We start from the raw sequence: 26,642 nt of genomic DNA on the forward strand, positions 1-26,642 counted from the left end.
CTGGGCAACGGGTTAAATACAGAGGTCGTGACTCCTTACTCCACCCACTCCATTCACTGCAGTCAGTGATGTAAAGTACTTAAATAAAAATACTTTAAAGTACTACTTATGTAGTTTTGGGGGGTATCTGTACTTTACTATTTATATTTTTTGACTACTTTTACGTCACTACATTCCTAAAGAAAATAATGTACGTTTTACTCCATACATTTTCCCTGACACCGAAAAGTACTCGTTACATTTTGAATGCTTAGCAGGACAGGAAAATTGTCCAATTCACACACTTATCATTAGAACGTCCCTGGTCATCCTACTGCCTCTGATCTGGCGGACTCACTAAACACACATGCTTCGTTTGTAAATTATGTCTGAGCGTTGGAGTGTGCCACTGGCTATCCGTACATTAAAATAGGAAGAAAATAGTGCCGTCTGGTTTGCTTAATTAATATAAGGAATTTGAAATGATTTATACTTTTACTTTTGATACTTAAGTATATGTTAGCAATTACATTTACTTTTGATACTTAAGGTAACAACACGTCCGCCATGCTGATCCTCACGGGGGCCCCTCAGGGGTGCGTTCTCAGTCCCCTCCTGTAGTCCCTGTTCACTCACGACTGCATGGCCAGGCACGACTCCAACACCATCATTAAGTTTGCAGATGACACAACAGTGGTAGGCCTGTTCACCGACAATGATGGGAGGAGGTCAGAGACCTAGCTGTGTGGTGCCAGGGTACTAACTTCTCCCTCAACGTGATCAAGACAAAGGAGATGATTGTGGACAACAGGAAAAGGAGGTCTGAGCACGCCTCCATTCTCGTCGACGGGGATGTAGTGGAGTAGGTTGAGAGCTTCAAGTTCCTTGGTGTCCACATCACCAACAAACTATCATGGTCCAAACACACCAAGACAGTCGTGAAGAGGGCACGACAAAGCCTATTCCACCTCAGGAGACTGAAAAAGATTTGGCATGGGTCCACAGATCCTCAAAAGGTTCTACAGCTGCACCATCGAGAGCATACTGACTGGTTGCATCACTGCCTGGTATGGCAACTGCTTGGGCTCTGACCACAAGGCACTACAGAGGGTAGTGTGTACTGCCCAGTACATCACTGGGGCCAAGCTTCCTGCCGTCCTGGACCTCTATAACAGGCGGTGTCAGAGGAAGGCCCTAAAAATTGTCAAAGACTACAGCCACCCTAGTCATAGACTGTTCTCTCTGCTACCGCATGGCAAGCGGTCTAGGTCCAAAAGTCTTCTTAACAGCTTCTACCCCAAGCCATAAGACTCCTGAACAGCTAACCAAATGGCTACCCAGACTATTTGCATTGCCCCCCCCCCCCCCCCTTTAACTCTACCTACATGTACATATTACCTCAACTAACCGGTGCCCCCGCACATTGACTCTGTACCGGTACCCCCTGTATATAGCCTCGCTACTGTTATTTAACTGCTGCTCTTTAATTTTTTGATTTATTTATAAAAAATAAAAAATTAACTTATCTATTTTTTACTTAACACTTATTATTCTTACAACTTCATTGTTGGTTAAGGACTTGTAAGTAAGCATTTCAATGTAAGGTCTACACCTGTTGCATTTGGTGCATGTGACCATTTTTTAAATATAATTTTATTTGACTTCTGAGTTGCTGATTTTGACTCATCAAATCAACTCAAATCAAATTGTATTGGTCACATACATGTGTTCAGCAGATGTTATTGCGGGTGTAGCGAAATGCTTATGCTTCTGTTCCGACAGTGCAGTAATATCTAACAAGTAACATCTAAAAATGTCACAACAAATACCTAATACACAGAAATCTAAGTAAAGGAATGGAATTAAGAATATATAAATATATGGATGAGCAATGTCAGAGCGGCATAAACTAAGATACAGTAGAATAGTATAGAATGCAGTATATACATATGAGATGAGTAATGCAAGATATGTAAACATTATTAAAGTGACATTATTATTACTCATACTGTTTGCTTTATGGAATCTTTTGTGACAGTCTTGAAAGCGGATGTTTTCTTCAGAAATGTCAAAACAGGAAAGACCTTACCCTCAAAGTGGTTCGGGAAATAGTTGGAATATCATCAATATCTGAATCTGACTCACAGGTCTGTACTTGCTCAAGATCAGATATTCTGTGAAGGCCCTCATTACATAATTCATAAAAATGGATAACTCCTGCTGTGTCCTCAATGTTTGTAGATTTTATAGAGATAATATATATAGAGATTATTTTAAATTTAAGAGAGTCAAATATAAGATAGGCCCAGTAGTCTTTTTTTGGCATTTTTCCCTGAATGACAGATTACTGAGCTCAATCTGTAGGTCAACCTCTCATTGCCAACTGCTGGAAGATCAATAAAATAAGATGGGGATACAGGGTTTCGAATTACAGTGGTGACTTTTGACCTTACACAAGAAACATAAAGTGCAAGAATATCTGGAGTGCGGGTGTCACACCCTGACCTTAGAGATCCTTTTTATGTCTCTTTTTGGATTGGTCAGGGTGTGATTTGGGGTGGGCATTCTATGTTTTGTGTTTCTATGATTTTCTATTTTTATGTTTTGGCCGGGTATGGTTCTCAATCAGGGACAGCTGTCTATCGTTGTCTCTGATTGGGAACCATACTTAGGTAGTCTTTTTTCCCACCTGTCTTTGTGGGAAGTTGACTTTGTTTAGGGCACTTTGCCATTGAGCTTCACGGTTTGTTTTTGTAGTGTTTATTGTTTTGTTTGGTGTCATTTTGGATTAAATAAAGAAAATGCACGCTCACCACGCTGCACCTTGGTCCGCTCCTTTTAACGGCCGGGACAGCGGGTCCAAATTGTTTGTCTACTGAGTATTACTGCGCATTTACTGAATGTGTGTGGTGCTTCTCCCTTGGTAATAATTAGCTTGAAAAGAATGTCAAGCGTGCCTTTAATGTTTGGAAGTCAAATGCTAAACAATTAAGTTTCTAATAAGACCCAGGCCAAGTAATAATCTTCTCACGAATTACAATTTGGAGAGATGGGCTATGATCCATGAATCAGTCCAAAACCTGTTTCCAAGAGGCAAACCTTTGGATTGATTGCGACCAACGTGGGTTTAAGACAATTGTTGGAAGGCTATGCATAATTGGGGTGATATAAACCTATAGCAACATCATTTTACTAGGATACTACCTCGAAAATATTTTATTTGTCAGGCCAAGCAATTGACCTGATGCAACTTTTGGCACATGTCAAGGCTGGCCTTGACACAGTCCCCCTCCAAAACTAACCATATTTGGTTAGTAGAGACCTCACTAAGTATTTCCCACTCCACTTTAACTGAGACAGGTAGAAACTTTTTCTCTCTACAAGCCAATATGTATCTCATGTACAGTTTATTACAGTGTATTGCATTGGAAGCTATAGAGGGGGCGGAGTGAAAAGCCAGCAGCAGGCCATGGGACACAGTCCACCTCCAAAACTAACCATATTTGATTAGTGGAGACCCTACTGAGTATTTCCCACCCCACTTTAGCTGAGACAGGTAGAAAAGTTCTCTCTACAGCCCAGTAGTCTCAACATACCAGTGTCAACATTGTATTTTTTCATTATTGCTCTTAATGTTTTTAAAACCATATGTTTTATTTGTTTTCATTAATTACTTATGGCATTTTCTTGTTGGCACAATAAAAGTGGCCACTGATTAAAATGCATTATCATTTGTATGAGTTATCCACATTGCAAAGTTTTGAAATGCAGGCTTTTATTTTGAAGGTTTCAACATTACCATACAAATTACGTCATTGTTTGTGCTGCTGGCAGAATACTGGTTTGAGCGCCACTCATTATTCTCTGGGCGGTTCCATTCTGTCTCAAGCAGCGGTCTAAACAAACCAAGACTAGCTCACCAAAGTAGCTGACAAAATCGAACATGGCGCCTGCTTGCACCGACAGCTATCAATAAAAGAGTGTCGCGAACAAGTGGGAAACAAAGTTTTCAGATATTATCGAAGTGCACCCACTTTGTGCCTTCAGTGGTGGATTTGGTCATGTAAAACACGAACGGAATAGCTCGAGCGGGTGAAAGCTGCAAGTTGCCTACATGATAACATTGTCTCTTATAGTGTTGTAAAGAGCTGGTAAGTATTGCAGTCTGCCTCTTTTGGTTGGGGAACAAATCACGTTTTTTTGGTTGGTTTAGGGGCTTTAAGTTTATCAATACAAGTGGATGAAATGTTACTTTGTCATGACGCAGTTTAACGATATACAATTTTTAGACATTTCAAATTTCAAGTACTTTGCGTGAATATATTGCAAGAGCGGTGGTGGCATAGTAGTTTTTACTGCGCAACAGAAAGACAGGCAGCGTAATTGTATTTCCCTGCGCAAACTACCACCTTTTGAGTCTCTTATTGAGAGTGAAATGTCTTGTTTTCAGACGCTGTCATGAGTGATCGGAAGTTGAAGTACTTCTAAGCCGTAGGCAAAGATGCAACAGTTGGAACATAATTCTTCCCCCGACCCCTGTAGTCTAGACCCTCATATACGGTGACGGATCGGTTCTCCTGTACTCTTATCAAACGTTGCAGGTGCTTGGGTGTGTCAACACTCTCGATAGACAATTTATTGTCAGGCAAAACCAGCGTTTTTCTTTTGAAATATCTATTGAAATACATATTGCTTTCTCAACATGAAATTATTTCTCTCAAAGATCAAGTCTAACAATCAGACTGACTTGTCACCAACCTAGGGTATTTCCTTGTTATTTTCTGCTAATAATGCTATATTCTCCACTGGAAATCTGACTGGGAAAATAATATGTATTTTTTTATGCCGTAATGGAACTAAAAAACAAACATGCAGAGCATTTGTAGTAGCCTAGTAATTCCAGAACAATCCTCTACAACATTATTCAAAGTGTGGACCTCAGTTTAAGCTACAAGCCTTAGTGTGTTTACTAGACCTATATCCCCAATGACCTTTGTGACTGACTGTGCAATGTCTGCATTGTGTGACCCTGACTCCTTGCAGAGGACATGTGTTGTTGCCACAGTTATAAACCCGCCTATTTCTATATTCTCTAATTGAAATCAGATTTTAAACCTAACCTCAGGTTAACCTTAACCACACTGCTAACCTTGTGCCTAATTGAATGTCTGTCTGAAGCTCTGTATAGGTTCCTGTCTATGTGCACTGTCTGTCACTGAGTGCAAGTCAAAGTGCTCACATATCTGTGGCTCAGCACTTGACTGATTGCCAGCAAGCAACTGAGGCGCTGCACTGACAATATGAATCAGTGTCATTCCTTACTTCCCACCTCCATGCGTCCTTCCAAGTGTGTGTTTGCCATGGCATCTCTGCCAGTCTGTGGCATCGGTCCCAGCAGGGCAAAAAGGATGGTATTTCACCACTGGTACTGTTGCCACATTTCAGTTTCCATTAGGGTAGCAAATATCAATGCAGTTAGTGACACAGTATTCCCTCACGCTTGTGAGGGAGGAACATGATCTGACTTGTCTCAGAGCATGGGAAACAACGCACTATACGACAATGATTCAATCTATTCAGATTTGTAGCTTGCACATCTTTTCAGCCCAACCCCTGGAATGCCCTGAAATGCTGCTTTTGTAGCAAGCGTCACCCTTGTACTAACTACATGGCTGTTGTGAGAAGATGTGAGGGTGTTGGAGTACATTTTTCCCTATTTCAGTGTTCTAAACTGGGTCATGTGCCCCAGGTGGGTGTTTGTCTTTGGCTGCTTTTACACAAGCAGTCCAATTCAGATTTTTTTTTTGCCCAATTATGGGCAAAAGATCTGATTGGTCAAAAGATCAATAACTGTGCAAAATATCAGAATTGTGCTGCTTGTGTAAACATAGCCAGTGTCTTTGTACATGTGTTTATTTAACTTCTACTTGTGTGCTACAACTAGGTGCCAGGTCTGTGACGGGAAATGAGGAAGTAAGGGAACCGTAACGGACAGGGCTCAACGGTTACCGGGCACCACTACTAGGCATTCTGGGTAGAAGAAAAGTAATAGTTAATTGGTACTGCAGCTACTTAAGTAGGGTTTCTCATGTGAAAGAGAAATATGATACCATTTATATGCGTCACACAGTTTAGGTCCATAGTGTGAACAGGGGCAGAGTGCATTTTGCCATCTGATATGTGGAAATAGAGATCGTGGCTCGTTATGTGTGAAGCAGATGAGAAGTACAGTATGAATGACTTCAGTCTCATAATTGACTTATAGCAAGAGTTCATATGAGGGTATTTAGTTTTTAAAACAAGACGTGTGCACATCACACACAGTCAGGAAGTAGTTTATAAATGGAGATAGTTCTCCAACTTTGCTAAAGCATGATTGAAAGAATCAGGTGACTTGTTCATTTCCTTTATGACTCGCATGTCTCTGTACTGTAGTCTTTGTCCTCAACTTTCAATGGATCTGGGACCATTTTGTCTTTTTGCTGTAGTTAAAATCAAATCAAATCAAATTTTATTAGTCACATACACATGGTTAGCAGATGTTAATGCGAGTGTAGCGAAATGCTTGTGCTTCTAGTTCCGACAATGCAGTAATAACCAACAGTAATCTAACCTAACAATTCCACACTACTACCTTACACACACACACAAGTGTAAGGGATAAAGAATATGTACATAAAGATATATGGATGAGTGGTGGTACAGAACGGCATGGCAGATGCAGTAGATGGTATAGAGTACGGTATATACATATGAGATGAGTACTGTAGGGTATGTAAACATAAAGTGGCATAGTTTAAAGTGGCTAGTGGTACATGTATTGCATAAAGATGGCAAGATGCAGTAGATGATATAGAGTACAGTATATATACATATGAGATGGGTAATGTAGGGTATGTAAACATTGTATTAAGTGGCATTGCTTAAAGTGGCTAGTGGTACATTTTTACATAATTTCCATCAATTCCCATTTTTAGAGTGGCTGGAGTTGAGTCAGTATGTTGGCAGCGGCCGCTAAATGTTAGTGGTGGCTGTTTAACAGTCTGATGGCCTTGAGATAGAAGCTGTTTTTCAGTCTCTCGGTCCCTGCTTTGATGCACCTGTACTGACCTCGCCTTCTGGATGATAGCGGGGTGAACAGGCAGTGGCTTGGGTGGTTGTTGTCCTTGATGATCTTTATGGCCTTCCTGTGACATCGGGTGGTGTAGGTGTCCTGGAGGGCAGGTAGTTTGCCCCTGGTGATGCGTTCTGCAGACCTCACTACCCTCTGGAGAGCCTTCCGGTTGTGGGCGGAGCAGTTGCCGTACCAGGCGGTGATACAGCCCGACAGGATGCTCTCGATTGTGCATCTGTAGAAGTTTGTGAGTGCTTTTGGTGACAAGCCGAATTTCTTCAGCCTCCTGAGGTTGAAGAGGCGCTGCTGCGCCTTCTTCACAACGCTGTCTGTGTGGGTGGACCAGTTCAGTTTGTCCGTGATGTGTACACCGAGGAACTTAAAACTTTCCACCTTCTCCACTACTGACCCGTCGATGTGGATAGGGGGGTGCTCCCTCTGCTGTTTCCTGAAGTCCACAATCATCTCCTTTGTTTTGTTGACGTTGAGTATGAGGTTATTTTCCTGACACCACACTCCGAGGGCCCTCACCTCCTCCCTGTAGGCCGTCTCGTCGTTGTTGGTGATCAAGCCTACCACTGTAGTGTCATCCGCAAACTTGATGATTGAGTTGGAGGCGTGCATGGCCACGCAGTCGTGGGTGAACAGGGAGTACAGGAGAGGGCTCAGAACGCACCCTTGTGGGGCCCCAGTGTTGAGGATCAGCGGGGTGGAGATGTTGTTACCTACCCTCACCACCTGGGTGCGGCCCGTCAGGAAGTCCAGGACCCAGTTGCACAGGGCGGGGTCGAGACCCAGGGTCTCGAGCTTGATGACGAGTTTGGAGGGTACTATGGTGTTAAATGCTGAGCTGTAATCGATGAACAGCATTCTCACATGGGTATTCCTCTTGTCCAGATGGGTTAGGGCAGTGTGCAGTGTGGTTGCGATTGCGTCGTCTGTGGACCTATTGGGTCGGTAAGCAAATTGGAGTGGGTCTAGGGTGTCCGGTAGGGTGGAGGTGATATGGTCCTTGACTAGTCTCTCAAAGCACTTCATGATGACGGAAGTGAGTGCTACGGGGCGGTAGTCGTTTAGCTCAGTTACCTTAGCTTTCTTGGGAACAGGAACAATGGTGGCCCTCTTGAAGCATGTGGGAACAGCAGACTGGGATAAGGATTGATTGAATATGTCCGTAAACACACCAGCCAGCTGGTCTGCGCATGCTCTGAGGACGCGGCTGGGAATGCCGTCTGGGCCTGCAGCCTTGCGAGGGTTAACACGTTTAAATGTTTTACTCACCTCGGCTGCAGTGAAGGAGAGCCCGCAGGTTTTGGTAGGGGGCCGTGTCAGTGGCCCTGTATTGTCCTCAAAGCGGGCAAAAATGTTGTTTAGCCTGTCTGGGAGCAAGACATCCTGGTCCTCGACGGGGCTGGTTTTCTTTTTGTAATCCGTGATTGACTGTAGACCCTGCCACATACCTCTTGTGTCTGAGCTGTTGAATTTCGACTCGATTTTGTCTCTGTACTGAGACTTGGCCTGTTTGATTGCCTTGCGGAGAGAATAGCTACACTGTTTGTATTCGGTCATGCTTCCGGTCACCTTGCCCTGGTTAAAAGCAGTGGTTCGCGCTTTCAGTTTCACGCGAATGCTGCCGTCAATCCACGGTTTCTGGTTTGGGAATGTTTTTATCGTTGCTGTGGGTACGACATCGTCAATGCACTTCCTAATGAACTCGCTCACCGAATCAGCATATTCGTCAATATTGTTGTTGGACGCGATGCGGAACATATTCCAATCTGCGTGATCGAAGCAGTCTTGAAGCGTGGATTCAGATTGGTCGGACCAGCGTTGAACAGACCTGAGCGCGGGAGCTTGTTGTTTGAGTTTTTGTTTGTAGGCTGGAATCAACAAAATGGAGTCGTGGTCAGCTTTTCCGAAAGGGGGGCGGGGGAGGGCCTTATAAGCGTCGCGGAAATTAGTGTAACAATGGTCTAGTGTTTTTCCAGCCCTGGTAGCACAATCGATATGCTGATAGAATTTAGGGAGTTTTGTTTTTAGATTAGCCTTGTTAAAATCCCCAGCTACGATGAATGCAGCCTCAGGGTGTGTGGTTTCCAGTTTACAAAGAGTCAGATAAAGTTCGTTCAGGGCCATCGATGTGTCTGCTTGGGGGGGAATGTATACGGCTGTGATTATGATTGACGAGAATTCCCTTGGTAGATAATGCGGTCGACATTTGATTGTGAGGAGTTCTAGATCAGGTGAACAGAACGACTTGAGTTCTTGTGTGTTGTTATGATGATCACACCACTTCTCGTTAATCATAAGGCATACCCCCCCGCCCCTCTTCTTACCGGAAAGATGTTTGTTTCTGTCGGCGCGATGCATGGAGAAACCAGCTGGCTGCACCGACTCCGTTAGCGTCCCTTGAGTTAGCCATGTTTCCGTGAAGCAGAGCACGTTGCAATCCCTGATGTCTCTCTGGAATGCTACCCGTGCTCGGATTTCATCAACCTTATTGTCAAGAGACTGGACATTGGCGAGTAGTATGCTAGGGAGTGGAGCGCGATGTGCCCGTCTCCGAAGCCTGACCACGAGACCGCCACGTTTTCCCCTTTTTCGGCGTCGCACAGGGTCGCCGGCTGGGATCAGATCCATTGTATTGTGTGGAAGGCAAGACACTGGATCCGTTTCGGGAAAGTCATATTCCTGGTAGGAACGATGATGAGTTGACGTTAATCGTATATTCAGTAGTTCCTCCCGACTGTATGTAATGAAACCTAAGATTACCCGGGGTACCGATGTAAGAAATAACACGTAAAAAAACAAAATACTGCATATTTTCCAAGGAACGCGAAGCGAGGCAGCCATCTCTTTCCGGCGCCGGAAGAACACTTATGTTAGCGAGGGCAGTGAATTTTTCCACCTCCCTGTGGAAAGAATGCTTTTTGTCTGGCTGCCCGTCACACTCGAGGAAGGAGGCAGTGAGTCTTGTGACATTTCAGCTGAGCTTTCCTTCACCCCTCAGCTACCTCTGTTTTGATTTCAAGGACCTGTACTTTATCTGTCAAGGACCACCACAAGCATTGTAATGGCACCAGAGCCATTATATAATAAATATTGCAATCAAGCTTTTTCCAAGTCTATTTTAGCCTTTCTCTCTCCTTTTCTATCTCATTTCCTCAGTCTCACACTCTCTCCTGCTGATAGTCATCATAAGTCAGACAGATGGCCAAGATGTTTTTTTCTTTCTCTGTCTCTTTCTCTCTCTACCTCCCTTGTCTATCTGCTGATAGTCATATGTCAGGCAGATGGTCAATAGGACTAGCCTTGAATTTATTCTGTAGCTCCACAGCCAACACACAGCTCTCGCAGGCAGTAGATGACGTCACACCCCACAGCGCAAATCTTTTATCAGACTTGTATGTAAAGCATGTCTGCTGTTGGTTATGTTGGCGGTATGTGTTTGACATTACGTGAAAATTAAACAAAAGCGTGGCAGTACTATATTTCACAGTGCCAGACTCTCAGTTGTAAACAAAGCTGTCTTAGAATGTCACACAGAGCAAGAACCTAGTTTGGGTGCGGTTGTGAGGCAGGTTGGACGTACTGCCAAATTCTCTAAAATGACAGAGGCGGCTTATGGTAGAGAGATGAACATTAAATTCTCTGGCAACAGCTCTGGTGGACATTTCTGCAGTCAGCATGCCTATTGCACGTTCCCTCAACAATTGAGACATCTGTGGCATTGTGTTGTGACAAAACAAGGTGCACGTGTGTAATGATCATGCTGTTTAATCCGTTTCTTGATATGCCACACCTGTCAGGTGGATGGATCATCTTGGCAAAGGATAACTGCTCACTAACAGGGATGTAAACCAAATTTGTGCAGAACATTTGAGAGAAATACGCTTTTTGTCCGTATGGAACATTTCTGAGATCTTTTATTTCAGCTCATGAAACATGGGGACAACAATTTCCATGTTGCGTTTATATTTTTGTTCAGTATAATTTGGTCTCCTGAGAAATTAAGCTAATTGATTGCACGCAAATTGACAATTTTAATGTATAGGATTCCAATAATATTCTATTTGATCGTCAAACATATCTGTTAACCCAACGATAAAGTCTTGTTTCTATTTTAGTTTTATTTCTCTAGCGCTGTTGACGGTAGGTGCACCTGATTCAGCTGCCCTGCGTGCCGGGTAGGCAAAGTTTTCTGATTTTGAACCATTTCATGTGTCTGAAGGTACAAACTCTGCTTTCCCGTCAGGCCCGGAGAGCAAATCAAGTGCACTATAGGCCTACCGCTGGTCAATCGGATGGCTCAGGTTACCGTGTCTGCAGTATCGTAGTAGGCGTAAAAGAAAGCTACAGCAAAGTTGATACTGTGAGATTTCTAAACTTTTAAAACCATAACTAGAAAGGCTGTCAACAAATACAACAAAGAGCTGCTGGTTTTATGAGTAAGTTCATGTTTAATTTCTTACACAATCTCAACACTTATATATATAAGCCATAAAATGCACATTCTTCCTACTTCCACTCGCGCTACAACCAGCACTGCAGCTGTAATGAATGACTACAACCAGCACTGCAGCTGTAATGAATGACTACAACCAGCACTGCAGCTGTAATGAATGACTACAACCAGCACTGCCGCTGTAATGAATGACTACAACCAGCACTGCCGCTGTAATGAATGACTACAACCAGCACTGCCGCTGTAATGAATGACTACAACCAGCACTGCAGCTGTAATGAATGACTACAACCAGCACTGCAGCTGTAATGAATGACTACAACCAGCACTGCAGCTGTAATGAATGAGTAGGAAAGTGGACTTGCGTTGTTGTTATTAGCGGCTTGGGTCTTTTTTCATGTCGAGGAATATGCCACTTTCTCTGTTTTTATAGGAGTAACAACATGAATTTGTGCATGATGCAGAAATAATGTGGTGCAACTTGAGTTTCGCCATCAGCTGGAACACGGTGTCCCTTTTTGGTCAGTGTCAGCGGAGGAAATGGAGAGTGGAGGGGCGATGAGAGGCGGGCCCCTCAGTCTGCTGCTCTCCTTCCACTGAGACCGACATTCGGATGCAGGCACCATCAGCCCATTAAAATTTAAAGCAAATTATTTACTCACATGGATTCACCTGGTCAGTCTAGTCAAATGGCCAATTTGGGTGCAATTAATTAGCTTAATTTCTGAGATGAAATTAGATTTCAACAAAATATTTCAGAACAATCTGTGATGGTGGTTGTCATGGCTTGATGAAATAACATGGAACGACCCAGCGGTGTCATTCAAATGACCCTCATATTTAGTCAGTGGACCAACCCCATGTCAGTGTCACTCAGACCCTGGTCACAAAGTCCTTTTGACTCCAACTGGCAGTCTGCATGTCTTCTCTTTCTATTGCTGGTAGTGAAGGGAGAACTCCACTTGGAAAGCCACAAAAAGGCATTGAGACATTGTGCTCTTGCATACTAATTTGTCCACTGTATTGTAGCCTATTGGATTGAACTTGTGCTGATGATCTGTGTTTTTGTGCTCTTATGCGTGCCTGAGATGCAACATGAAATTGCCTTGGCTTTGGAAAAACTCATCAGTTTTGACACACCTTTTCATAGAATTGGTGCGTGGGAGGTTTACAACTTGTGGTGCATAGAATACATTTTTCTGCCGCCTTCTCTCTCGACTGTTGCATATGCTCTGTCTGTCTGAAACAGATGATGGTCTGGTGTGAAATCTGACAATTTACTAGGACCTGGAACCTTTCCTGTTTCTTGAATGAATATTTAGCAATATGACATTATCATACACAGAAATCAACAATGGCTGTTGTAGGCCTATTTGCACTGTATGTTCGTGAATTGCGGTATTACAGCAGAAGACATTGTTCATGTCAGTGGTAGGTTACAGGCTATCTTTTTAGACTGAATGACCTATTTAGCTGCGGCTCCTTTGCTTCGTCTCACGCGTCAGAAATATTGACTATTGACCCATCCGAGAGATAAGAAAAGGTGTCTGTTCATCAGTCATTGCGGGGAAAGTTCTGTCATATTTCCCCTCTGTCAAGAACTAGAAAGATGTGAACCACTCGTAATTCAGTGAAGACTATGCTTATTTTCCAGGTTGGCTAGGCTAATGCATTAGCCTAGCCAACCTGAGCTGTGTTATATTAGTCTTGTTTGTCTGGATGCACTTGGTTACCCAGAGCAGAGCAGGGAAAATATCAGGAGTTCAATCAGACTTCTGTCAACAGCTTGCCTGCACTTAAGAACAGGTGGTCCTGGACTACGTTTAATCGCTCTTTGGCCCAGTTGTGGATTTTCTCTTGTCTTGTTTGCCCATTCTGCTGGATGGCCGCATCATTTCCTCCATCTACGTAGACAGGTTTGCAGATGATGAGGCCTTGTGCCTTTTGGCCAAGTGTTATAATAAGCTAATAGATATTTTCCCCTTTAACTGTGCACATCAGTGACATTTTGCGGATTGCTGCCTAATGTGTCTGGGAAAGGATTTGCAGTTCAGGCGGGGGATCTGTGTTTTTGTCATCATGACCTTCGTGAGTTCTTCTCAGTTCTGATTGACAAGTAATAACGTGGTAAACAACATACATTGCTGATTGTCTCATTGGCTGGAATGAGTAGGCTCAGGGTTAGGCCTCAGTGTTGTTTGCCTAGCTCTCACTGAGTGGGGAATGTCTTGTGCATACTGAAATCTCTCAATGCATGTATCTTCTCCCCACCACCCACCCTGTTATTTTCTTTACTCTTAACCCAAAACTGATGTAGTGAGATGTTTCAACTTTTCCTATGCTGAAGAGGACATCTTCTCATAATACATTGTTTTGATTCATTAACAACACATTGTTTTGGTAATTACAAACTGCAGTTGGAATCCCAGCACACACACACCTCTGCTCTGCAGGAATAATTGAGCCCTGTCTGAACAGACTCGAGGTTGTCTGCTGTCAATGGCCACACGCGCATGCACGTACGCATGCAAGCACAGACTTACACACACACACACCAGGGTTTCCGTTAGCCAGTAATAGCCGGCTTTTGCCCCCCCCCCCCCTAAAAATAAAATAAAACTGCCGCTGGTCAGTTGTCCGGGAGAAAGAGAAAAAAATCCCATTGCAAAATTGTGCTTTTTGGCTATTCATTGATGGAAATACCAGTCGATGGAAATACATTTGACCGGTCATGCTTATATGTTAATTTGTGGAATTAAATTGGCGCGTGTGTATTAGTCATTATGTTCACTCCATTTGCATAGCGTACATATACAGAGCTTATGAGTGGGAAAATTGGTCAGACCGTGCGAAGCTGCTCAAACAGCTCATTTGTTGGTTCTGGTGTGAAACGTGCTTTTATAAGCCCAATCATTGCATAACAATTTTAAAATGCAATCGCGTGTTGAAACAGTTTTGATGGCCACAATTTAAAGAACTACTATTTGTATTAATTAAAGTGCGCTTCCCATTCGCCATTCAAGTGCATATAGACAACGGTATGCAGGCTTCAGCACATCACACACCACTTTGCAATGAGCTGGAGGCATTATGCATTTTGAAAACTTATACTTAATTGTTTGAAACCAAAACATTTTACTTCCATTATGAGACGCGTCTTACCTTGCTTCAAAGTAAAATCTGACCATAGAAACGTGAAGGCAATTATTTTAAAGTCTTCCATATGCTAATAAAACCAGTAGCCTATTTCTCTCATGCTCTAATGGTTTTCAAATAAACTTTTTTTCATTGTCCAGCAGCAAAAGGCATAATTCTAGTCATGTTAGCAACCCATGCTAGTTGTATCTTTAGATCTCCCCTATTTATACATTTCGAACTGATATTTTCATCTCTGTCACATGAAACCGTTCGCGTTTGACTACTGTGGTTTCATTATGGAATGAACGTTTGCGCACTTAAAATGTGAAGAAATAATAGTTTATAAACATTTTAAGCTAAACGTTCTGATCTGTTGCATCAGCCTCATTATTTAAAAAAATGTAAAATAATAATGTTATGTAGCCTAGTCGCACTGGTTGTATGAATTTGGGATCTATATTCCCACAACTGTCCCCGAGTTTGGAATAGGCTATTTCTTTCTTGCACAGAACATGCTGACCAATAGAATGTCAACTTTTCTACTATGGGTGATATTCGTTGGACATAAGCTAGTGATTTTGCCGTTCGTTACTCGTCTGGTTGGCTGAGGAAAAGTAAATGTGGCAGTAATTCCAACGAGGGTGCTGATAGACATCTGGCTCCCAAGCAACTTTGCACTATTAAAATAAAATAAAAATGGTGTTTATTCTCACATTTTATTAGCTCAGATAATTTTTAGTATTATTACATACAGCCGGAAAAAACTTTTGGATATCAGAGAAGCGGTACCTTACCAGCATTTCGACCAGAAATACAACTTTCCTGAATTGGATCCTTTGTCCGTACGTACCCTCCTAGGCGGATCCACTTATCCCAAAGCCTGCTTCAAAACACCGCCAGCGGAGAAGAGGTATTCGGAGTGGACTTTTAGTCCGACTCAGTAGGTGTGCAAACCATCCACCGCTTCAAACGTCAGTACAGAGACAAAGTGGAGTCGCAATTCAATGGCTCAGTCATAAGACGTATGTGGCAGGGTCTCTAGACAGTCACGGATTATAAAGGGAAAACCAGCCATAATGTCTTGCTAGCTAAACACCTTTGTCCGCATCGAGGACTGTGAGCTATCGTTCTCCGTGGCCGTTGAGTATGACATTTAAGCGTGTTAACCCTCGCAAGGCTGCCGGCCCAGACGGCATCCCTAGCCGTGTTTACGGACATATTCAATCTCTTCCTATCCCATTCTGCTGTCCCCACATGCTGCAAGATGGCCACCATTGTTCCTGTACCAAAGAAAGTGAAGGGAACTGAACTAAATGACTATTGCCCCGTAGCACTCAATTCTGTCATCATGAATTGCTTTGAGAGGCTTGTTAAGGATCATATAACCTCCACCTTACCCGACATCCTAGACCCTCTGCGATTTGCATACCGCCCCAATAGATACACGGATGAGGCCATTGCACTGCACACTGCCCTATCCCGTCTGTACAAGAAGAATACCTAAGTAAGAATGCTGTTCATCGACTATAGCGCAGCATTCAACTCCATAGTACCCTCCAAGCTCATCATTAAGCTCGAAGCCCTGGGTCTGAACCCCGGCCTGTGCAACTGTGTCCTGAACCTCCTAACGGACCACCCCCAGGTGGTGAAGGTAGCCAACAACACCTCCACTACGCTGATCTTCAACACAGGGGCAACACAAGGGTGCGAGATCAACCCTCCTCCTGTACTCCCTGTTCACCCATGACTGCGTGGCCACACACGTCTCCAACTCAAATCATACATTTTTGCAGATGACGCAACAGTGATAGGCCTGAGTACCAACAACGACAAGACAACCTACAGGGAAGAGGTGAGGGCCCTGGCGGAGTAGTGCCAGGAAAACATCTCCCTCAACGTCAACAAAACAAAGGAGCTGATCGTGGTCTTTAGGAGACAGCAGAGGGAGCACCCCCCCATCCACATCGATGGGGCCGAAGTGGAGGAGCTATTGAAAAGCTTGAAGTTCCTCAGAATACACATCACTGACAATTTGAAAGGATCCACCCACACAGACAGTGTGGTGAAGAAGGGGCAACAGGAGGCTGAAGAAATTTGGCTTGGCCCCTAAGACCCTCACAAACTTTTACAGCCTGTCGGGCTGTATCACCGCCTGGTACAGCAACTGCACTGTCCACAACCAGAGGACTCTCCAGAGAGTGGTGTGGTCTTCCCAACGCATCACCGGAGGCAAACTACCTGCCCTCCAGGACACCTACAGCACCCGATGTCACAGGAAGGACAAAAAGATAATCAATGACATCAACCACCCAAGCCGCGGACTGTTCACCCCGCTACCATCCAGGAGGCGAGGTCAGTACAGGTGCATCAAAGCTGGGACCGAGAGACTGAAAAACACCTATCTCAAGGCCATCAGATTGTTAAACAGTCACCACGAGCCGGCCTCCGCCCAGTACCCTGCCTTGAACTTTAGTCTCTGTCACTAGCCGACTGCCCCCCCCGGTTACTCAACCCTGCACCTTAGAGGCATGTCCTTAGAGGCAGGCCCTATGTACATAGACATGGAACACTGGTCACCTTAATAATGTTTACATACTGTTTTACTCACTTCATTTGCGTATATACTGTATTCTAGAGAAGGCCTATCCTATTTAACAATTGCTGTAAAACTCTTTTTTTATACATTGTTAACCTTTATTTAACCCTTCTGTGGTCTTAAGTGTCAAAAATGACCCGCCAGTATTTTTAACAGCAGAGAGAACTTGAAATTTGATGACTTTTCTTAGTGACCCCCAACATTAGAAAAAGTGAAACCTCCCCTTCATATTTCCATGAAAGCTGTAAACCACCAGGGTACGAAGATTGTGTTAGGGTCATTTCTGACCCGGCAGTTATAAGATCATTTACACACCACGAAAATACACACACACACACACACACACACTGAGAAATTGAGATTGTGTGCTACTGATTGAACTTAAACTTTCTTGTGCATGTGCAGCATCTCCCCTTCACGACCCCTCCACGACCCCACACATGACTCAAGTTCACAGACAAAATAAAAACAATTTCAGACAAAATAACATTTTCTTGAAAGCATTGTTTACTAATGGGGAATGCAGTCAGAGGCTATAAAGGTGCTGCAAATGACAGTCTTCCCCCCCCCAGTTCTCTCTTTGCTGAAGCCACGAGTGCACGTTTCAGTGCCCATCAGGTTGTAGATCAGATTTTTTTCCGATGTCCAGGTGGAACAAGAGAAATGATTTAGAAGAGGTGGTATCTGGGGAAGAATATAACCCAGAGTACGATGCATCATCTTCAGATGAAGAAATCCCCCAAGCTGAAAGAGACATTTTTGACAAAGAACCTCAAAATAACATGGTCCTTGTCACCATATGACAACCAGGGCAGGATGGCAGCACAAAATGTCATAAGGATGACCCCAGGGCCCACAAGACATTCTACATGTTCATCACACCAGTCATCGAAAAAAATCTTCCTGGAGATGACAAATTTGGAGGGTTTCTGTAAATATGGAGACAAATGGAAAAGGATGGATGAGATTGACCTGCGTGCCTACATAGGGCTGCTAATCTTAGCGGGTGTGTATAGGTCCCGACGCGAGGCTACATGTAGTCTCTCTGGAATGCAGAGAGTGGAAGGGCTATTTTCCATGCCATTGAAAGTCTTTTACACTTTCTCAAGAATGCTACGATTTGGTAACTGTGAGTCAAGACCGGCAAGACGTGTGAGAGACAAACTGGCGGAGGTCTGGGAGAAGTGGGTGGAGCGTGTGCCATGCCTCTACAACCCTGGGCCTGAAGTAACAGTGGATGAGCAACTGGTTCCATTCAGAGGTACATTTTTATTTTCATATCTGTCATCGAAGTGATTTACGCTGTTATTTTTATTATGTATTGCTGTAATATCATTGATTTATGTGATTGTTTTCTGTGATACTAATTACTGATAGTAATCTCTTTTGTCAAAAGGTTGCTGTCCTTTTCTGGCAGTATATGGCCAGCAAAGTATGGCATCAAGATTTGGGTGGCCTGTGACGCACAATCCAGCTACACTTGGAAGATGCAGGTCTACACAGGGAAGCCGACCAGTGGAGTCCCAGAGAAGAACCAGGAGACGCGGGTTGTGCTTGATGTGACAGATAGACTGAGGGGGCACAATGTCACGTGACAATTTCTTCACCTCTTATGAACTCAGCCAGCAGCTCCTGAAGAGGAAGACCACCATGGTTGGCACAGTTAGAAAGAACAGGCCTGAGCTCCCCCTGCACTCCTCGCAACAAGGGGGAGAGAGGCCTTCTCATCAAAGTTTTGACATCACCCCCACCACCACTCTAGTTTCTTACCTCCCAAAGAGGAACAAGAATTTGGTCCTCCTGAGCACACTGCACAAAATGGCTGAGATCAGTGATTGTGAGGGCAGGAAGCCAGCCATTATCCTGGACTACATCCACAACAAAGGAGGCGTGGACAACCTGGGCAAGGTGATTGGAACTTACAGCTGCAGGATGATGACTGCCCGCTGGCCCCTGGTCATCTTCTATAACATCATTGATGTGTCCTCATACAATGCCTTCGTGATATGGAACAAGATCAACCCTACCTGAATGCCTGATAAGCGGAGCAAGAGGAGGGTGTTCCTGGAGCAGCTGGGAAAGGCACTTGTAACCTCACACATTCAAAGAAGGGAGCGCCTCCCCCGCACTGCAGCCTCTGCAACGCTTGTGAAAGCTATTCAGGTGTCTGAATCTTGTCCTGATCCACCTGAGGCGAGGATATGCCAATTCAGCCCCCAAAGAAGGACTGTAAAACAAATACTATGTGCTGCACATGTGATAAATACATCTGCAAAGTCCATGCACACACACTTGCATACTGTCCTACATGTGCTAATTAGAGTTGATTGATTTATGTTCACGTTTTTGTTTTGTATCTATCTTATTTTATTCTTATTGTTGTTTATACACCTTGTGGGTGGGGGCAGTGGTTAAAAAATGGGAATAGACTTGTATTTTGTAGTTGAAATCCTCATTGTATAGTATATAAGAATATATCACTATGTTGCCAAAAAAGTTCAAGACTGTCATTGTTTCCCTTCAATAAAATACATTCAGAACTACTTTCTGCACATTTCTGCTACTTTCTTAGGCTATACAAGTGCAATCTCTTGCAAAACACTTCATGTTTACACCTATGCAGTACCTTTAGCAATAATAATAAACCTCTACTTTAGTAAAGAGAACAATTATGACAGGTGTGTTGTAATAAAAACGAGTGGTGTCCACTGATTTAAATGCAGTCTTTCTGCATTGTGAAGAAGGAAAACCCACATATTCATGAAGTTTGATGAATTACTGGTTGTTTCTTCATGCAAAATAGATTTGGGGTTTAAAATTCAATTAAGCTGCTTTATTTTAGGGGTTTAGTGAAGGTGGATCATTTTTGACCCTTAGGACAAAGGGAGTATACAGAATGTTGAGACTACACAAGGATTAACTAGGCAAGTCAGTTAATAACAAATTATTATTTACAATGACTGCCTACCCCGGCCAAACCCTGGACAACGCTGGGCCAATTGTGCACCGCCCTATGGGACTCCCAATCACGGCTGGATGTGATGCAGCCTGGATTCGAACCAGGGACCACAGTGTACATAAACTATTCTAGCCTGCGTATTCTTCAGATATACTACATATTCTATCCATATACTGTCCATAATGTCTATACATCCCATCATGACCAAAAGTATGTGGATACCTGCTCGTCCAACATCTCATTCCAAAACCATGGGCATTAATATGGAGTTGGTCCCTCTGTGCAGCTATAACAGCCTCCACTCTTCTGGGAAGGCTTTCCATTAGATGTTGGCACATTGCTGCAGGGACTTGCTTCCATTCAGCCACGAGCATTCGTGAGGTCAGGCACTGATGTTGGGCGATTTGGCCTGGCTCGCAGTCGGCGTTTCAATTCATCCCACACTTTGTCATACTGAAACAGAAAAGGGCCTTCCCCAAACCGTTTCCACAAAGTTGGAAGCACAGAATCGTATAGAATGTCATTGTTTGCTGTAGCGTTAAGATTTCCCTTCACAGGAACTAAGGGGCCTAGCCCGAACCATGAAAAAGAGCCCCAGACCATTATTCCTGCTCCACCAAACTTTACAGTTGATTCGTCCGTCGGACTGACAGATGGTGAAGCGTGATTCCTTCAGCGACAGGGCCTTCCTCTGACACTGCCTGGTATAGATGTCCTGGATGGCAGGGAACTCTGCTCCAGTGATGTGCTAGGCCGTATGCACTACCCTCTGTAGCGCCTTGCGGTTGGATGCCAAGCAGTTGCCATACCAAGTGTTGATGCACCCAGTCAAGATACTCTCAATGGTGCAGATGTATAACTTTTTGAGTATCTGAGGTCCCATGCCACATTTTCAGCCTCCTGAGGGGAAGAGGCATGGTCGTGGCCACTTCACGATTGTTGGTGTCTGTGAACCATGATGGATCCTTAGTGATGTGGACACCGAGGAACTTGAAGCTCTCGACCCACTCCACTACAGCCCAGTTGATGTGAATGGGGGGCGTGCTAGGCCCTCCGTTTCCTGTAGTCCACGATCAGCCCCTTTTGTCTTGCTGACGTTGAGGGAGATGTTGTTGTCCCGTCACCACACTGCCAGGTCTCTGACCTCCCTTTAGGCTGTCTCGTCATCGGTGATCAGGCTTACCACTGTTGCGTCGTCGGCAAACTTAATGATGGTGTTGGAGTTATGCGTGGTCATGGGTGAACAGGGCGTACGGGAGATGACTAAGCACGCACCCCTGAGGGGCCCCCGTGTTGAGGGCCAGCATGGTGGATGTGTTGTTACCCCCCCCCCCCCCCACACACACACACACACACACACACACACACACACATACACAGCCTTTTGCCATCTGAATCCAATCAGGCAGAGGGGTTTTCAGCTATTCTTTCCCCCCATTATAAGCCGGATTCCTCCTCCAGACGAGAACACATGGTTTTCCTGTTCTTCTTTTCAAATGGGGGTTTTGTTGCCGCCTTATCCCGGCCCTGTGCCTCAGACACCATACTGTGATGACAGGTGGCAGGGCCACTATTTTGCCATGGGCTCTGTGGAGACTACAGCCATGGAGTGGTACTTTAGAGAGACATGGGTACCGCACTTATGAGGTGTAAGTCCAAGCTGTCACCAGATTGACGAAAGGGGCCACATGCCAGACGTTTTGGGCTGGCTTTACATAATATGCTGTTGTATATGAAAGTCTTCCAAAGGATATTCCATTTAAAAACCAATATACCCGATTCCTAAAGTTATGTGGATGAGACAAAAACACACATTCTTTCTAGAATGTAGGTTAGAATTGTCAGAGCAATATTTGCTGTGAGAACTGGAATGAGCCTCAAGTTGATATGAATTAATTTGCTTTGCCGGACCTCAGGAGCCTCTGGATATGGGTTTGTGTTATATCTGGGTTCTAGTTGACGCCCTGGAGATATTGTTGAATCCAGTAAGTGTTTGGTCATAAGTATTGTTTACTTATAGTACTGTAAAAGGGGGTGGTGGCTTACTAAATTGTGTAGTGTAGGTTTTCAAGACAGTAATTTAGATCTGTGAAAATAAGACATGTTATTGTAACATATTCAAATGTTCTTAAACATTTGTCTAGAGAGAAATATCTGTGCTTTGGTAGGCAAACTATGTCAGTCTTTTCTGTGATATGCTCATATTTCTCTCCGTGTATGACAGTGTTGTGTTTGTGTGTCACTCACTGCCATTGCCATTCTCCTCAGACAAGTTGATCCCCAGTCTCCAATGAATGGAGCTTCATGACAGGGCCTCTGCTCTGCTGGAATAATTGAGACAGGCTTGACAGAACAGACACAAGACTGACTGCTGTCCATGACCACACACACACACAGAAGAGCCCCCTCCATCCCACCCCCCACAAGACCTAGCGTCCAGGGTCTGTTGTGTGACAGGAATGAGATGACTGACTGTAGAGGAGACCATTGGGGATGGAATTGGGGGTGTTCCACTTCGTACAGCTCATGCTGAAGAGTGAACCACTCTATAACCCTGTAGATATTTTCACCTACAGCTTATTTGCTTGATTTATGTGGATCTTGCTTATAAGATGACAACGTAAAAATCATTGACGTTATAAGAGGGCTTGGGAGAGACTATAGAGTGCTGTTAAAATTGGACGATAGCTTGGCACTTGGCACAATGTGCGTGGTGAGGGTTCCTAGAAGAGTCCTCCTCTGCCTGAGGGCTGTTGGACTGGCGTTGCTGGCTTTTGTCAGGTTTTCAAGTTGAGACCAGCACCACAGCCAAGAAACATGACCTGTAATACACAGGCATAGAGGGGCCTGGCCTCCGTTTCCCTGTGAATGGAATGACTCAATGGAGAGTAAAATATAATGAGTGAGGAATTGGCCAGCATGCTCCCCCCCCTGTTGGCCAAAGCCAAGGGGAACTTCTGCCATATTGCTTACAGCAGGGCCATGTTCATAAGGGCACAGTGTAGTGAAATGTTCAGGTAGTGCCTCATCCATTTATATATTGTTTCCCCCCTTGGCTATATTCGGTAGGGCACAAAACGTTTGAAACAAAAACAAGCGTTTCTTAAGCCCAGGTTGTGTCTCCCTTTTCTTCTGTCCGTTTTCTTCTGTTTGGTGTAAATACGACACGACACTGGTGAACGTTGGGTGAAACAAGACTGGTTAGACTCGTGTTGGCACTTGCTATAGGCCTCTGTTGCTCATTCACACAGCCATCCCAGTGGAGACGGTGCTTAAATGAATGCAGAAAATTGCAAATCAAAACTTTCTACCACAGCGACTGTCATTTTAGTAAAGCCTATTTGATTCGGAGTTCGGACATTTAAAGTTTGTATTTGAACTATTTCTAAGATGCATCCTTCCGTTTTTTCTGAACTCAATTCACTCAGGCGTAAGAGGGAGGCTTGCTCTACTGCTGCTGGCAGATGCGCACATCAAATACACAGCTGGAATGCTGATTAAGCTGTTAACATGTCCTAATAATTTGAAAGATTGCTCAGAAAACCAGGTTTTAATGGGCGTATGCTTACTTCGATTTTGACCGTACGCCCATTTAAGATAAACAGAGTAAAGTGTTTACATGACTAATGCCATACTCGGCCTACTGCCATAATCAGTTTAATATTGAATTATTAGTGTGCATGTAAACGTACTCCCTGTGACACCCAAGTAGTTCAGCTCTGCCCCAGAGTTACACAGGGAAATGTTTTTGTTAAGGAGGGGACAAACTGTTCTGTTTATAATGGACATTTCACAGACCAGTTCAATTGGCCTTTAATATTATTAAACTCTGTGCTTGATAATGCTCTCGTTGTATGAGGATGTCTTTTTATTACCCTACCTGCCCACGCCTGAGGCCTGCAGTTGTTTTAGAGTCAATGTTTTGTCTAAACACATTTATTGCTGAGTCATTTATTTTGATGTGAGATTGTAAAACGGTTAGTTCTGGCTACGCAATCTGATTGGCCGATGCCTCTTTCATGTTCCCTGTAGTCTACAAGGCCGCTATCCTCACAAGACAAGATGGCCGAACGTGAAAGGAGCACATGCCAGCTTCTGTTTACAATGTCCTCAAAGGCTTTTAGTTTAATCCCTTCTCCTTCTCCCAAAGTACTGGCGCGCACAGTTTATGGCTGAGAATTTATTTTTTATTTGCTTTCTGAATGTTTAACGTGTACTTTAAAAACGACCCTTCCTCGCTTTTATTTACTGTAGGCCAACGTCTTCATTGAACTGTTTTGTAGGCCAGAGTTCGCGTAGGCATACATTCTCCACGTGACGCCCTTTAAAGAACCACACCGGATCGATTTCCTGCGGGGACTCACCCCTTCCCAGATAGAATAACAACATGAGTGGCATGGGGGCTGCATGACATTGTTGGGGCTGGGTTGCCATGGCAGAGCTAGTGTTTGTGTACATTGCACAGTCTGTCCACAAAGAGACTAAGTTGTGCTTGTCTTCTATTTTACGTGTGTGTGTGTGTGTGTGTGTGTGTGTGTGTGTGTGTGTGTGTGTGTGTGTGTGTGTGTGTGTGTGTGTGTGTGTGTGTTCGTGTTCAGGGTAGCCTAAATATAGGAAACACACACATCCTCTACTCAGTGTGTGTGTGCATGTGGCCTACATATGTAGGATCTTAATTTGATCACCCTGTTGCAGGAGAACTTTCTTCGGTATGCTGGCCTACTAGGCGGAGTTGTAAAGACTGGCCAATAAAAATAAAAGATTAAGATGGGCAAAAGAACACAGACACTGGACAGAGGAACTCTGCCTAGAAGGCCAGCATCCCGGAGTTGCCTCTTCACTGTTGACGTTGAGACTGGTGTTTTGCGGGTACTATTTAATGAAGCTGCCAGTTGAGGACTTGTGAGGCGTTGGTTTCTGAAATTAGACACTCTAATGTACTTGTCTTCTTGCTCAGTTGTGCACCGGGGCCTCCCACTCCTCTTTCTATTCTGGTTAGGGCCAGTTTGTGCTGTTCTATGAAGGGAGTAGAACACAGCGTTGGGAATAGCCTTCATTTGTTAGAACAAGAATAGACTGACGAGTTTCAGAAGAAAGGTCTTTGTTTCTGGCCATTTTGAGCCTGTAATCGAACCCACAAATGCTGATGCTTCAGATTCTCAACTAGTCTAAAGAAGGCCAATTTTATTGCTTCTTTAATCAGGACAACAGTTATCAGCTGTGCTAACATAATTGCAAAATGGTTTTCTAATGATCAATTAGCCTTTTAAAATGATTAACTTGGATTAGCTAACACAACGTGCCATTGGAACACAGGACCGATGGTTGCTGATAATGGGCCTCTGTACACCTATGTAGATATTCCATAAAAAATCAGCTGTTTCCAGCTACAATAGTCATTTACACTTTATTTCTGATAAATTTGATGTTAAGTTAATAACTTCTTGCAACTATAGGGGGTGCTGTTCCGCATTAGCATATTTGGGTCTCCAAATTAAACTGCCTCGTGCTAAATTCTTGATCGTACAATATGCATATTATTGTTATTATTGGATAGAAAACAGTCTATAGTTTCTATAGGAGTTGAAATTTTGTCTCTGAGTGGTACAGAACAATTTTTACAGCACTTTTCATGACAGGGTTCAGATTTCAGAAATTTTTACCTCTGATCTGGGGTCTGTTTATAAGGCCACAGTGAATGCTATGAAGAAACCGACACTGCCTACGTCTTCCTCTGGGTGTCTGTACGTCATCACGTTTTCAATGAAATCGATGGGACGTTCACAGCCATTATAAATGACCAAAATGTACAGAGACGGCCCTTTCTCAACGTGCGCCTCAAGCGTGAAGGCCATCGGACCTGCCTCGTTCCAAATCGTTTTCTAACCAGCTATATTTCTCCGGTCATGTTTTCAGTCGTTATAGTTGTTAAAAACATCATAATGTAGTTAATTTTAACCGTTTTATATCAATTTATATCCGTTTAGTGCGATTCTGAGGAATTTATTTGTCGTGCACTTTCTAGCTTTGGGAACGTTTCGCGGTCTCGGTCGTTGTTAGTGGACATTTCGAAGGACAGAGGACATCTATCGACCAAAAGACGTTTATAACATAGAAAGGATACATTGCCCAAGAATATGATGGAAGATCAGCTCAAAGTAAGCAATATTTAATATGATAAACCGTGTTTCTGTCGAAATATTTTAAACGCATACATCGCCATTTTGTTTGGTATAGCTTCACTTGGCCAACCCTGTATTGAAAAGTAAGGATAATTTTAAAAATGTAAATCAGCGGTTGCATTAAGAACTAATTTGTCTTTCGATTCCTGTCAACCCTGTATTTTTTAGTCAAGTATATGATTAGCTTTTAATTAAACTAGATCACTCTG

At 43.7% G+C, this 26,642-nt stretch overlaps 1 protein-coding gene across 3 annotated transcripts in view; it reads left to right on the forward strand.

The window, feature by feature from the left end:
- The first annotated feature begins 3,850 nt into the window (after window positions 1–3,850).
- The window catches only part of LOC139561229 (DENN domain-containing protein 4C-like), an 80,629-nt gene continuing 57,837 nt past the window's right edge, over window positions 3,851–26,642 (forward strand). For 2 of the 3 annotated variants that reach the window (XM_071378194.1, XM_071378196.1), the window contains exon 1: window positions 3,852–4,130. The gene's annotated coding sequence lies outside the window, so the exon portion shown is untranslated. Of the gene's footprint in view, window positions 4,131–26,642 lie in introns of all 3 variants that reach the window. The other variant, XM_071378197.1, reaches the window with a different exon arrangement.

This window comes from Salvelinus alpinus, chromosome 31 (genome assembly GCF_045679555.1).
Source record: "Salvelinus alpinus chromosome 31, SLU_Salpinus.1, whole genome shotgun sequence".
Taxonomy (NCBI): Eukaryota; Metazoa; Chordata; class Actinopteri; order Salmoniformes; family Salmonidae; genus Salvelinus; species Salvelinus alpinus.